Here is a 15,187-nt window from a genome sequence, read left to right as displayed (position 1 = left end):
AGATACACAGCATTGCATGTAAAACAGGTAAATGAGAAGGACCCGCCGTGCAGCACAGAGGATCGCGTTTAGAATCTTGTAATAACCTATAATGGGGAAGAATCTGAAAAAGAGTACCTAAAAGGAAGGGAAGGAATGGAGTTTGGGCACGTAAGCTAGGATATGTAGAATGGATAAACAATAGGACCTGACTGTGGACACACGGAGCCACCTTCAATATCCTGTGTGACAGACCGCAGTGGAAAAGAACACGAAAAGAATCAGTGTGTGTAACTGAGTCGCTTTGTTGACAGCAGAAATTAACAGAACGTTGTAAATCAACTACACGTCAGTAAAATTTACCAAAAAAGATATATATATATAAAATGGTGGCTCAGCTGGTAAAGAATCCGCCTGCAATGCAGGAGACCTGGGTTCGATCCCTGGGTTGGGAAGATCCCCTGGAGAAGGGCATGGCTGCCCACCCCAGGATTCTTGCCTGGAGAATCCCCATGGACAGAGGAGCCTGGCGGGCTACAGTCCCTGGGGTCTCAAAGAGTCAGACATGGCTAAGTGACTAAGTGCACAGCACGCAATGTAAATGTATGGACTTCGCTGGTGGCTCAGTGGTGAAGAATCTGCATGCCAATGCAGGAGACTCGGGTTCAGTCCCTGGATAGGGAAGATCCCCTGGTGAAAGGAATGGCCACCTACTCGAGCATTCTTGCCTGGGAAGTCCCATGGACAGAGGAGCCTGGTGGGCTACAGTTCATGGGGTCGCAAGGAATCAGACAGAACTTAGCGACTGAACAGCAGCAACAATTGGAGACACGCTCGCTGTGGTTTTTGTTGTTAGAAACAGTACACGTTTGAATTGTCCATATGAACTGGCTCCTCTGCATGTCGAGAAGTCCAAGAGAGAACTGTGGAGGAGAGCGGACCCGGGGCAGTCCCCAGGGAATCCGTGGACCGTGCATGCCGGACCAGCACCTGCCGTAACAGTCAGTAACCCGTCCCGAGTGCTGCCAGGCCCCCGGCATTGCCCCCTTCGGCTCTTGCCACCACCCGAGGCTGCACTTCTTCCACAGGTGAGGGACTCAAGGTCACATAACTGGCACAGAGTTAGTGAGTGGCGGAATCAACATCCTCCCGTCGAGAGCCTTCTCGTTAAGGGCTGGGTGGGAGAGGGGAGTTTGCCAAGAGTGTCCTTCAAGGCCTGGGCCGGCGTTGCCAGGAAGAGGGAAGGCAGCTGTTGAAGGGGGTGGGGATTGGAATCTCAGTAGTTTTCCTCCGTTTGAAGCTGGCAAAGGATTTGTGTGCTGCGCAGGTGGAAGGGGCGGCTGAGAGATGTGGTTTAGTCGTCAACCATTGTTTTCTGGCTTGGTTTTCTTTTTGGCCTCACTTTGAGGCTTGGACTCTTAGTTCCCCAGCCAAGGATGGAACTCCTCCGGTGCGAGCCTGGAGTCCTAACCACTTGACTACCTGGGAGGCCCCCATTCACTTCTTTTTCAATCTGACTATGGTCCGTACAGTTCCCCTGCTTCCCTGATTAGCAGCTATTTGAATCTGACCTTCAGAGCTTAGGGGCTTCCCTGGTAGCTCAGACGGTAAAGAATCTGCCTGCAATGCAGGAGACCCGGGTTCAATCCCCGTGTTGGGACGATCCCCTGGAGAAGGGAATGGGTACCCACTCCAGCTTCTTCCCTGGAGAATCCCATGGACAGAGGAGCCTGGTGAGCTGTCGTCCATGGGGTCGCAAAGAGTCGGATACGACTGGGGGACTAACAGGGACATGTTCGGAACTCAGGGAAGGTCATAGGGGCTGAGTGAAGCCTATTTTCTACTAACAAGAAATGGCGGACGTGGAAAGGCTTTCGTGCCTGGGAGGCCCCACAGGGCCCTGCTCGGTTTCGTAATTCACCTACAAGACTGCTATTTCCTGGTGCACAGGCAGTGATTAGCTGTTTCTGTCCATAGCCAAATATCATTTTCGTGGTCGTCCGTCGCCATGCGAGGTACGGCATGATCAGTGACTGTATTCACACTGTACATTTCATTCCCACGACGCATTTGTGTTGAAACTGGGAGTATGTCCCTGTTAGTCTTCCTCACCTACTTCCCTCACTCCTTCTCCCCTCGGGCAACAGCATGTTTGTTCTCTATTTTGTTGTCTCGGTTCATTTGCTTTCTGTTTTGCAATCCACATATAAGTGAAATCACACAGCAGTGGTCTTTTTCTGTCTGACTTACTTCACCAAGCATAATATCCATCCGTGTAGCTGAGGATGGTACGCGTTCATGCTTTTTTGCCGCTGTGTAGTAGTCCTCTGTGTGCACATACCGCATCTTCTTTGGTCTATCAGGGGACACTCGGGTTGCTTCCCTGTCCTGATGGTTGTAAATAATGCTGCAATGAGCTAGGGGTTTAGGTGACAGTACCTCTTAAATATGTTTGCTTCGAGTTAAGTTAACTCGTAATCTATTAACTATGCACAGTTGAGTTCTCTTCTTCCCTGTTTTGTGCCTTCTCTGCCCTTAATTTAATTTTGAGGCAAGTCCCTGCTGCTCTGAGAGTTCTAGGCAGTGACTAAGAATCTGAGATCAGCGGTCACCCCTGCAAGGTCAGAGGCCCCCAGGAGCTTGGGGCTGTTTCTAAAAACGGCCCTGGTGAGGAATGAATTGAGCTGTCAGTTTGAAACAGGAGAGAAGGGGGCAGGGCACGACGTTTCAAAGAACGACACAGCCCGACACAGCCCGAGGACAGGACATCAGCTGATCAGAACCAAATGGGCCCAAGATGGCAGACCAGTTGGCTTCCGCTAGCTCTTGTGCCTCAGTATATACTCACTGTAACGCAAGTGAGCTGAATGACACACCCACAGGCGCCATGATAGTTACAAAGCTAACCACAAAAGGTCAGCAAGTGGGTGGTGGCCCAGTTCCTGGAAATCCCCACCCCTTCCCCAAAATAGCTGGCATGTTCCTCCTACTGATTAGCCTGTGAAATTACCCACCTCTATAAATACGACAACCCCCATCCCCTGGAGCCATACTCACCTTCTCCAGGGCCCTCACTCTGTCTGTGGGGTGTGTTTCTCTCTAAATACTCCCACTTCTTACCTATCACTTTGTCTCTCACTGAATTCTTCCTGCCATGAGACATCAAGAACCTGAACTTCGTTAATTCTGAGCCCAGGTGTGTTCAAGTCCCAAGCTGGGTCCTGGCCAGTGGGTTCAAGTTTCAGTCTGAGGTACACGGTTTCAAGTTCAGTCCAAAGCCAGGTGTGACTTCTCTTTCCAGCACTGACTTTTTGCAAAAATGCACATGCTCTGCCACCTCTCAGGGCTTTCTCAGCCATTCTGCTGCTTTGGGGATTTTGTAGGACGTGGAGAGGTTCTGAAAACTGCAGGAGAGTGGTCTGATAGACGCCCGAGAGCGAGGGCAGGAAGAACTTTGTGAAGGAGACTTATATCAGCCAGAGAAAGACCCTCCCCTACCAGGGCATCCCCTTCCAGCCTTCTCCACTCTGCCCCTGACCTTATAACTCGGTAATCCAGGTTCTGGGTGGAGGACCCTCCTCAGGGAGAAATCCTCTCCTCCTGTGCACTTCACCTTTAACTCTGAGCTGTTTGCCCTGGGACGTCCCATTCTGTCTTCTCTTTGTAAATCCTCAGCATTGCGGGACAGGGGAGGTTACCTCTTTGTCCTTGAGGCAGTGCGTCAAACAGGCATAAACAACATGTGATGCCTACCTGGCCACTGGGACAACGTGAAGACTGGTTTTATCCTTGTGTAGCAGCGGGGACATGCAGGAACACGCGGATCTTGGTGACAGCCAGTCTCAGAGAAGAGGAACTGAACTGTTCACCAGCCAGCACAGTGGCTACCATTCCGTTCTGCTTTTAAGTCTCCCAGCTGTAGCCGTTCAACAATGAATCTCTACTGAGGACCCATCATGAGTCACACTGGGAGGCTCCGGCCAGCTCTGCCCTTAAGACAGTTTTACAGTCTGGTGGAAAATCGAGACAGGAAAGGCAGCCTTTAGGATGCAGAAGGAAGAACAGGGACTCCAGAAGCATCTCCCACCCCTGAGGCTCTTATCACCTGAGTTGGATGTAATCGGCTTGACATTCTGGGGGAACAGAATTAGCATATCACTGCAGATGGTGATTGCAGCCATGAAATTAAAAGACGCTTACTCTTTGGAACGAAAGTTATGACCAACTTAGATAGCTATTCAAAAGCAGAGACATTACTTTGCCAACAAAGGTCCTTCTAGTCAAGGCTATGGTTTTTCCTGTGATCATGTATGGATGTGAGAGTTGGACTGTGAAGAAGGCTGAGTGCCTAAGAATCGATGCTTTTGAACTGTGGTGTTAGAGAAGACTCTTGAGAGTCCCTTGGACTGCAAGGAGATCCAACCAGTCCATTCTGAAGGAGATCAGCCCTGGGATTTCTTTGGAAGGAATGATGCTAAAGCTGAAACTCCAGTACTTTGGCCACCTCACGTGAAGACCTGACTCATTGGAAAAGACTCTGATGCTGGGAGGGATTGGGGGCAGGAGGAGAAGGGGACGACAGAGGATGACATGGTTGGATGGCATCACTGACTCTATGGACATGAGTCTGAGTGAACTCCGGGAGTTAGTGATGGACAGGGAGGCCTGGCGTGCTGCGATTCATGGGGTCGCAAAGAGTCGGACACGACTGAGCGACTGAACTGAACTGAATACATCTCACAGGCACAAATGAGAGAGGTCACGCTGGGCTTCCCATCTTTCGAACAATAAGGCCCAGGGTGAGAAGCGCATGAAGGATACAGCTGTGGGACCACAGGAAACAAAGGCCGCTTCTCCAGAGGGGAGCTGGGAGGGACTCCCTGGAGCTTATTGGTTAGGACTGTAAAGATGAGTAGGAATTAGCTAGCAAGGGGAGAAAAGAAGTTGGAGGTGGCGGGAGAAGCACGAGCGGAGATCTGGCATTGAAAGATGCCCCTTCTCTCTACGAATATCCAAACAGGCCCTCCCCTGCCCCGGCCCCAGAGCCACTGTCCTCGGTGCTGAGGATCCATCCAGATGATGCGCAGCCCGCGCTCTGCTGGTCTGGCTGGCAATTTCATGGTTGAGGACGGCTGTATAGTGAGTGTGAAGGTTGGATGGAGGACCTGTGGATGGAGCAGCTGCTGCAGGGCCCCCCTTCAGATGTTTGAGGGCTCTGAGAACTGAAGTAACCCACGATGTTTGGGATGGACCATTCCAGCTCACCGGCGTGGCACACACTGGTGGCTGGGAGGGCAGGGGCTGTGCCTCCAGGATGGCTCAACCTGTGGTGGTGGCGGCTGGCAGAAGTGCCCATCTAGGAAGCCCTGAGATGCTTGTGTGCCCATCTTTTTTTTTTTTTTTTAATTTTTGAAGCTTCAGAAGTTATTTCTATCAACTGTAGAAATGTATGTTTTGCTGTTATCTGACAACTGCAATCCCAAAGAAAGGCAATCAAAGAATGCTCAAACTGCCACACAGTTGCACTCATCTCACATGCTAGTAAAGTAATGCTCAAAATTCTCTAAGCAAGGCTTCAGCAATACGTGAACCGTGAACTTCCAGATGTTCAAGCTGGTTTTAGAAAAGGCAGAGGAACCAGAGATCAAATTCCCAACATCCGCTGGATCATCAAAAAAGCAAGAGAGTTCCAGAAAAACATCTATTTGTGCTTTATTGACTATGCCAAAGCCTTTGACTGTGTGGATCACAATAAACTGTGGAAAATTCTGAAAGAGATGGGAATACCAGACCACCTGACCTGCCTCTTGAGAAATCTGTATGCAGGTCAGGAAGCAACAGTTAGAACTGGACATGGAACAACAGACTGGTTCCAAATAGGAAAAGGAGTATGTCAAGGCTGTATATTGTCACCCTGCTTATTTAACTTATATCCAGAGTACATCATGAGAAACGCTCTGCTGGAGGAAGCCCAAGCTGGAATCAAGATTGCCGGGAGAAATATCAATAACCTCAGATATGCAGATGCCACCACCCTTATGGTAGAAAGTGAAGAACTAAAGAGCCTCTTAATGAAAGTGAAAGTGGAAAGTGAAAAAGTTGGCTTAAAGCTCAACATTCAGAAAACGAAGATCATGGCATCCGGTCCCACCACTTCATGGGAAATAGATGGGGAAACAGTGGAAACAGTGTCAGACTTTATTTTTCTGGGCTCCAAAATCACTGCAGATGGTGACTGCAGCCATGAAATTAAAAGATGCTTACTCCTTGGAAGGAAAATTATGATCAACCTAGATAGCATATTCAAAAGCAGAGACATTACTTTGCCAACAAAGATCCATCTAGTCAAGGCTATGGTTTTTCCTGTGGTCATGTATGGATGTGAGAGTTGGACTATGAAGAAGGCTGAGCACCGAAGAATTGATGTTTTTGAACTGTGGTGTTGGAGAAGACTCTTGAGAGTCCCTTGGACTGCAAGGAGATCCAACCAGTCCATCTAAAAAAGATCAGTCCTGGATGTTCATTGGAAGGACTGATGTTGAAACTGAAACTCCAATACTTTGGCCACCTGATGGGAAGAACTGACTCATTGGAAAAGACCCTGATGCTGGGAGTGATTGGGGGCAGGAGGAGAAGGGGACAACAGAGGATGAGATGGCTGGATGGCATCACTGACTCAATGGACATGGGTTTGGGTAAACTCCGGGAGTTGATGCTGGACAGGGAAGCCTGGCGTGCTGCAGTCAATGGGGTCGCAAAGAGTCAGACACGACTGAGCGACTGAACTGAACAACTGCAAAACATACATCTTTCTCAAACGTACATGGAGCAGCTGCCAAGATGGGTCACGTTCAGGCCATAAGTTGTGGGCCCATCTTGTTGTCAAGTACCTGGTGGGTGAGTGTGGAAGGGAAATGGGAGACTTGCCAAGGATCATACCAAGCTCAGCTGCCAGGGACATGTTTTTGGAAAAGAATAAGAGTAGGAGTGATGGATGGATGGGTGAGTTAATGGATGGATGAGTGGATGGATGGAGGGGTGGAGGGGTGGATGGATGGAGGGGTGGATGGATGGATGGATGGAGGGGTGGATGGATGGAGGGGTGGATAATGGATGCATGGAGGGGTGGATGGATGGAGGGGTGGAGGGGTGGATGGATGGAGGGGTGGATAATGGATGCATGGAGGGGTGGATGGATGGAGGGTGGATGGAGGGGTGGATGGATGGAGGGTGGATGGATGGATGATGGAGGGGTGGATGGATGGAGGGGAATGGATGCATGGAGGGGTGGGATGGATGGAGGGGGTGGATAATGGATGCAATGGAGGGGTGATGGGTTGGAGGGGTGGAGGGGGTGGATGGATGGAGGGTGGATAATGGATGCATGAGGGGTGGATGGATGGATGGATGGAGGGGTGGATGGATGGAGGGGTGGATAATGGATGCATGGAGGGGTGGATGGATGGATGGATGGAGGGGTGGATGGATGGAGGGGTGGATAATGGATGCATGGAGGGTGGAGGGGTGGATGGATGGAGGGGGGGATAATGGATGCATGGATGGATGGATGGATGGATGGAGGGGTGGATAATGGATGCATGGAGGGGTGAATGGATGGAGGGGTAGATGAGTGGATGAGTCAGCAGAACACACCAAGTGGGCTATTTGCTGCCACATTTCCTTTTAGTTTTTTTTTTGGACTGCATGCCTTGTGGGATCTTAGTTCTCCAACCAGGGATCGAACCCGTGCCCCTGAAATAGAAGCACAAAGCCCCAATCTCCGGATCGCCAAGGAAGTCTCTGCTTATAGTTCAAAGGGCCTGCCTATGGTTGCTCAGTGGTCCCACTTAGCATCCTTCTCACTAAACAGCAGCAACGTGGCGGCTGAGCTGACCGAGTCAGTGGACGTCCTGCTCCTGCCTTCTCCCAGGTCCCCCGCCCACCTCTGTCCCTCTGCACGCAGAGGCCAGTCTGCACGCAGATGGTCGTTAAAGCTCGTTTCCACCTCCACACCTTTAAATTATGAATGGAGCCCAGAGAGCTTTTATTCCAGTCACACAGCCATTTAGAGAGTTTAAAGAGCAGGGCTCGTCCTCTATTTAAAATTCCTTATAAATGAAGGCTGGACACGGTTCACTTAGAGATGTTATATCTCTCCGGGGATTTCAAGGCTGCGTTTCCTGTGCTCACGTTCCCCGATTCTAATACGAGTAATTGATGCAATGGTGAGTTGCTTTGGTTTCTGTCTGGCCGTGTCTTAATTTGCGTTGATTTTCCTGTTCATGGGCTGCTGTAACGTCTGGCTCTGTATTCCTGGCTTCGCTTTACAATGTCGATTCAGGCTTTAATTAGGACCCCTGTTGGTGAACTGGCCCAAGCCTGCCCAGAAAGATTTGGGAAAAAAACAAAGGAAGCTTTCCAAAGAGCAAGACCATTTTATTGCTTATTAATGAGTCCCTGCCAAACGGAGACAGAGGCTGGGAGGGGGAAGGCGACCTGGAGGTCAGTGCGTCGGGCTGCGTGGGGTGTCGGCAGGTATTTTTTTGTGCAGGGGGAGGTGCGGCCAGGGCTTTCCAAAGACTTGGAAATAAAGGAGATGAGGTTGCTGAGAGTTAAGCTATGAACTTTAACTCTCAGCGGGAAAGGAATTGAACCCTAAAAGCACCCGCTTAAGCGATTATGTGGAAAATGGATAACGTGCTTTTTCCGATCAAATGACCTGGGTCTCTCTCTTCAAGTTTTGTTCATTTTGCTGGGGCAGCACCATCACTCCAAGGCAGTCTGCTTGGGGCTGGAGTGACCCCTCGAAGCCCCGTCCTAACAGAACCTACAATCCAGGGAGGAACTCAGAGTTCCTTTTTTAAAAATAAATATTCACTTACTTATTTATGTGGCTGCTCTGGGTCTTAGTTGCAGCATGGGGCCAAGATGTTCTCGTTCTGGCACGTGGGATCTAGTGAACCCTTGTGGGAGCGTCCCTGGTGGCGCTTGTGGTAAAGAATCCACCTGCCAATGCAGGGACACAGGTTCGATCCCTGGGTCAGGAAGATCCCCTGGAGGAGGAAATGGCAACCCACTCCAGTGTTCTTTCCTGGAGAATCCCATGGACAGAAGAGCCTGGCGGGCTACAGTCCATGGGGTCACAGAGAGTCAGACAGGACTGAGTGGGGAATGAAGAAATGTGGGGTCTAGTCTCCTGATCAGAGATGGAACCCGGCACCCTGCATGGAAGCTCAGAGCCTTGGCCCCTGGATCACCAGGGAAGTCCCGCAGAGCGACATCCTTCCAGAGGAATGTGCTGCAGTGTTTCCAAGAGGATGGTATGAGCGTATTCAAGGAGAGACCACTCTCAGCACAGGTGGTAGGTAAAACCAGGCAGGCAGAGTGGCATCCACCCAGGACAAGTGTTTTGGGCACTGCCTGGGTGTATCAGTCAGTCGGGGCTGCTGTAGCAAATGCAACCGAATGGGCGGCTTAAACAACAGACATTTATTTCCCACGGTTCCAGAAGCCGGGAAGTCCAAGGCCCAGGTGCCGGCCGGGTCAGGCTCTGGGGAGGCCCCTCTTCCAGGCTGGCAGACGGCCGCCTCCTGACTGTGTCTTCACTCAGAGCAGAGGAACAACTCTTCCTTATCTTGTGCACTTGGTCGCTCAGTCACGTCCAACTCTTTGCAACCCTGTGGACTGTAGCCCACCAGTCTCCCTGTCCATGGGATTCTCCAGGCAAGAATACTGGAGTGGTTGCCTTTTCCTTCTCCAGGGGATCTTCCCAACCCAGGATCGAACCTGGGTCTCCCTCACCGCAGGCAGATTCTTTACCAGCTGAGCCACAAGGGAAGCCCCCTCATGACCTCACCTAAAGGGAATTACCTCTACAAGGCCCCGCCTCCAGATACAATGACTCTGGGGGAAGGGCTTCCACATGCCTGTTTTTGGAGGACACAAACATTTGGTGCGAGCACCTGGCAAGAAGTATGGTGGTCACTGCCGCCCTGGGGCATTCCAGACGCCCTGGCAAAGGCCAGCTCACAATGGGGAAGAGTCCCCTAAGTTTCCCAACTGTTTCCTGTTTAGTTGCTAAGTTGTGTCGTACTCTGTGGCTCCATGGACTGTAGCCCACCAGGGCTGTCCATGGGGATTCTCCAGGCAAGAATACTGGAGTGGGTTGCCATTTCCTTCTCCAGGGGATCTTCCCGACCCAGGGATTGAACCCATGTCTCCTGCATTGGCAGGCGGGTTCTCTACCACTAAGCTGCCTGGGTAGCCTAGGTTTAGTGACCAAGGACCCTTGCTGTGGCCCACATGAGCTCTCTGTGCTCCTTAGCTCCACACCCCTCAAGGGAACTCTGGACTGTGGTTTCCCGTGTTCAGAGAGAAGACACACCGATCCTGCTGACACTGGTTCCTCTGTCTGCCCTTGGACATTGGCTGGGAAATGGGCATCCGGGGGTCGCTCACGTAGGGGGTGTGACTGTGAGTTGGGCTGGCAGGGTGAGTAGCAGCGGGCATGAGTCCCAGACCAGTGCCTGGTGTCTGAGTGATTTTAGGGCCGTCCCTTCTGTGGACCAGCCCAGCTGCTGGGCTCCTTCTGGGTGGAAAGGGACGTGGGAAGAATGTGGAATTTGGGGTGTGGACAGGCCTGGGTGCAAATTCTAGCTCTGTCCTTTCCCAGGTGTAGGGATCTCCAGTCTTTATTTTTTTTTTTAATTTAAAAAATTTATTCATTTTTAATTGGAGGATAATTGCTTTACAATGTTGTGTTGGTTTCTGCCAAATGTCAACGTGAATCAGCCATCGTTTATGCATATGCCCTCCCTCTGGAGCCTCCCTCCCACATCCAACCCTGTTTATTATTTTTCTTTTTAATGTTTATTTTTATTTATGTGTTTATTTGACTATGCTGGGTCTTGGTTGCGTTGTGGGATCTTGGTTCCCTGACTGGGGATCGAACCCCCTGCACTCTGAGTGCAGAGTCTTAGAAGCCTTTGTTCCTCGTTTTATCCAATCAGGACCACCAGGGAGTTCTGGGTCCACAGTCTTTGATATGAAACAGGGATTAGACAGAGCAAGACACATCTGTGTTCATGCCAGCTGCATAGTCTTTGGAAAGTTACCTAGGCTCTCTGCTTTACCCTCCTTATCTGTAAAATGGAATTCTGGTGATTTGAAATGGTGCGTGTAATATGATTAGGGTAGCAGCCACTTGATAAATGGTAGCTATGTGTTTTGTGTTGTTTTTGGCATGTGTGATCTTACTTCCCCGACCAGGGACTGAACGCGAGCCCCCTGCATTGGAAGCTTGGAGTCTTAACCACTGGGCCACCAGGGAAGTCCCAATGGAGGCTCTTTCTCGTATCATAAGACAAACATACATCAAGTCAGTGCATTATTTATTTTTTAAAATTGGGCTTCCCTGGTGGCTCAGACGATAAAGAATCTTCCTGCAATGCAGGAGATCTGGGCTTGATTCCTGGGTGGGGAAGACCCGCTGGAGAAGGGAATAACTGGCTACCCACTCCACTATTCTTGCCTGGAAAATTCCATGGACAGAGGAGCCTGGTGGGTTATGGTCCATGGGGTTGCACAGAGTCGAATGCGACTGAGAGACGAACGCTGGTTGAAGAGCCGGACACGACTTAGCGCGCGCACACACACACACACACACGTGGAACCTAAAATATGGCACAAACGGCCCTATCTGAAAAAACAGCAACAGACTCAGACGTAGAGAACAGGCTGGATATTTACACTCTAGTCTCAGCTTACATGTCACAGTTTTGAGGAGCACTTGCTAGAATTACCCACCTCCGAGTCGGAACCATGTGCAGCCTAGGGGCAGTGACCGACCTTCTGCTGTTACACGCTGTTCTGCAGGGCCCTCTCCCGGGTCATCGCCGTGTGACAGCGGGACTCCCGCAGCCCCAGCACAGAAGGGGCGCCGCTGCGGCTCGTGAACCCGACTCTGAAGAGGCCCCGTCTTTGGTTTGGCCTTCTGGGCCATTTAAGCCAATGTTTCAGGCTCTGGGTTACAGTGGGTGGTCAGCCCCTTGCCCTTCTGGGATTAGATCACTGTAGCTTGAGACTCAGGGGGAAGAAAGAACTATTCCTCTCTCTCTGAGTCAGAAAATTCCAGGTTTGGGGGGCTTCGCCAGTGGCTCAGTGGTAAAGAATCCACCTGCCAATTCAGGAGACACGGGTTTGATCCCTGGTCCAGGAAGATCCCACATGCCGCGGAGCAACTCACCCCATTCGCCCCAACCACTGAGCATGAGCTCTCCAGCCCGGGAGCAAAATTACTGAAGCTCATGCGCCCTAGACCCGTGGGCAGGTGGCGATGCTCTGAGAGAAGCTGGTGTCGGGAGTCTGTGCTCCACAAGAGAAGCCACTCCATGAGAAGTCCTCCCACCACAGCTAGAGAAAAAGCTGGTCCTGCAATGAAGACCCAGCAGTGCCCAAAGTAAATAAATAAAATATATATAAAGAGAATACTATATCTGAACAAAATATATTAAGAAAAAGAATTTGGAAAAAAAGGGAAAAGAGAAGAAGATTCCAGGTTTGGGTTCTGAATTGCCATGCTTGGGTCATGGGTCGTGGGTCCGACTGTTAGGGAGGGGTCTGTGCTGCTCTGCTGGGCCCAGGTCTGGGTGGGTGGGTGTGGGGGCAGGGAGCAGGTGTCCACGACCCCAGGGAACCCCCGTTAGCAAGTGCCTAGGTGCCGTCAGACCAGGGTCTGCATTTAGGCGCGAGGCAGCTTCCCAAGCCCAGAAGTCAAAGTCAAGATCATCCTTCTGGGGAATAAGAGCCTCTGTGGCAAGGGCTTCCCTGGTGGCTCAGTGTGAAGAACCTGCCCACCAGCTCAGGAGATGCGGGTTCGATCCCTGGGTCGGGAAGATCCCCTGGAGAAGGGAGTGGCAACCCACTCCAGTGTTCTTGCCTGGAGAATTCCATGGATGGTGGAGCCGGGTGTCCTTGAGGTCCCAGAGAGTGGCACACGACCGAGCGACTCTCACCGGCTTTTGTGATATGGTAGGCTCTGAAGGTTAGGTCGGAAGCCAGGAGGGTGGGAAGCGAGTCCGGGTGTGCAGGCTGAGCTCCAGCCGAGGGAGGTGTCTGCGGTGGAGGGGAGGCAGAGGCGGGGCTGAGAGGTGCCCCGGGACCCCGTCCTGTTGGGTGAACTTTGAGGATCTGTAGTGTGCCGTGTGTGTTGCCGGGAGCAGCGGTAACCAAGCCCCGCAAACCGAGTGGCCTAAAACACCGGAAATGCCTTGTCTCGCGGTTCAGGAGGCTGGACGCTGGGGTGAAGGAGCTGGCGGGGCCTCGCCCCCTGAAGATCCAGAGGATGCCCCTCCTCGCCTCCCCGCCTCCCGGCGGCCGCGGGCGTCCCGAGCAGGTGGCGGCCCAGCCACGACCCGCGGGCAGGTGGCGATGCTCTGAGAGAAGCTGGTGCCTGGGAACCGCTGGGAGCCCAGCGATCAAGGGAGGGCAGGGAGGCAACTTCCAACCACAAGGGACGGAAGGTCAGGAGGGAGGTGCTGGCTGGGTGTGAAGGCAGAGCCGGGGCCCCAGGCCCCCCGGGGGCACAGGGCCGCCATACCCGGCACACAGACCCCATGGTGTGGGAGCCCCTGCCCTCGTTCCGTCAGGTGGAGGCGTCGCTCGCCTGCTTGAAGAGTGTGGCTGCAGGCCCAGGCCAGTGCTTCCAGACGGCGTGGCTGGGGCCTCATGGGCACGTCTGTGCCCCCGGGGGCTGCTGTCCCTTCTTTGCTGTGTGCCCCCATGAAACGTGGTGTCCGGGAACCCCCCCATCTTCCGGGGCTGAGGCCTGGTCTGTCTAGCAAGACTCACCGTGTTCACGAAAGCAGAGAGGGCGGGGACATCGCCCACTCTGCACGCACCAGGTGCTGCCCACCGTGTGCCAGGCTGGGGGCCCAAGGGGGAGGGCCGCTGTCCCGCCATCTCTGCCCGGGTGCTGACCTGCTGAGTCATAGGCCGTCCCCAAGTTAGCGGCTCACAACAGCCACCTGATCGTGGCTCGTGATGCCGGGGGTCAGACGCTCAAGCATCTCTTGAGTGGGCAGTTCTTTTTCGCCTTGTGTTGACTGAGGCCACCCTGGGGAGATTCAGCGGGCAGACGGCTGGGCTGGGAGGTCCAGGCGGCCTCGCTCAAATGAGTGGTGTTTAGACACTGATGACCTCAGCTGGGGTCGTGGACTGCAGCAGCTATGACGGCCCGTCCATCCAGGCAGTCTCGGGGTACTTAATTTCTCAAATGGCAGACAACATTTTCATCACCTGATCAGTACAGAACTTGGTTTTACGTGTGTTTCATCTCATTTAATATATGCGTCAAAGTCACTCAGTCGTATCTGACTCTTTTTGACCCCATGGACTGTAGCCCACCAGGCTTCTCTGTCCATGGGATTCTCCAGGCAAGAATACTGGAGTGGGTTACCATGCCTTCCTTCAGGGGTTCTTCCCAACCCAGGGATTGAACCCAGGTCTCGGGTACTGCAGGCAGATTCTTTACTATCTGAGCCACCAGGGGGCTTCCTTGGTGGCTCAGCTTCCATGGTTACTCAGATGGTGAAGAATCTGCCTGCAGTGCAGGAGACCCGGGTTTGATCCCTGGGTCAGGAAGATCCCCTGATAAAGGGCAGGGCAACCCACTCCAGTATTCTTGCCTGGAGAATTCCATGGACAGAGGAGCCTGACTCTTTCTTCATAGAGGCTGTAGTCCATGAGATTCCAAAGAGTCAGATATGATTGGGTGACTTATTTAATATATATATATGTATATTTGATTCATCGACATTGAACTGAAGGTCAACAGCACCATACTTATTGCTGAATGAAGCTTGTCTGACACATGTATTTTCTCCATAAGGCCCATCACAGCCTTCTCAAGCTTAGACACGCTGGCCAGACCTTGAGTATTGTGCTTGGGATTGTTTTAAGCAGTAAAATCATCAACATAAAGAAAACAGTTGCAAAAACCATGGCACTGAATTGCCTGTGACAAGGAGGACACTTGCTTGGCGTGTGAGAGCCATGAGTATTGATTTTAGGGTTACAGGTACTTTGAGTAGGCGAATTCAAAATATACAATCTACAAATAAAGGGGATATGTAGTCCATTCGATATGTTGGATTAAATCTATTTGAATTAGCTATGTGACCTTGGATTAATCGCGTTATCTCTGTGGGCT

General features: G+C 51.8%; 1 protein-coding gene across 7 annotated transcripts in view; it reads left to right on the top strand.

Annotated features, from left to right (window-relative positions):
• ARSG (arylsulfatase G) overlaps positions 1-15,187 on the top strand; it is a 104,767-nt gene that overhangs the window by 52,381 nt on the left and 37,199 nt on the right.

The sequence above is a fragment of the Bos taurus genome, chromosome 19 (assembly GCF_002263795.3).
Source record: "Bos taurus isolate L1 Dominette 01449 registration number 42190680 breed Hereford chromosome 19, ARS-UCD2.0, whole genome shotgun sequence".
NCBI lineage: Eukaryota > Metazoa > Chordata > Mammalia > Artiodactyla > Bovidae > Bos > Bos taurus.
Note: the sequence above shows the minus strand (reverse complement) of the source record. Positions and strands in the feature narration are given on the sequence as shown.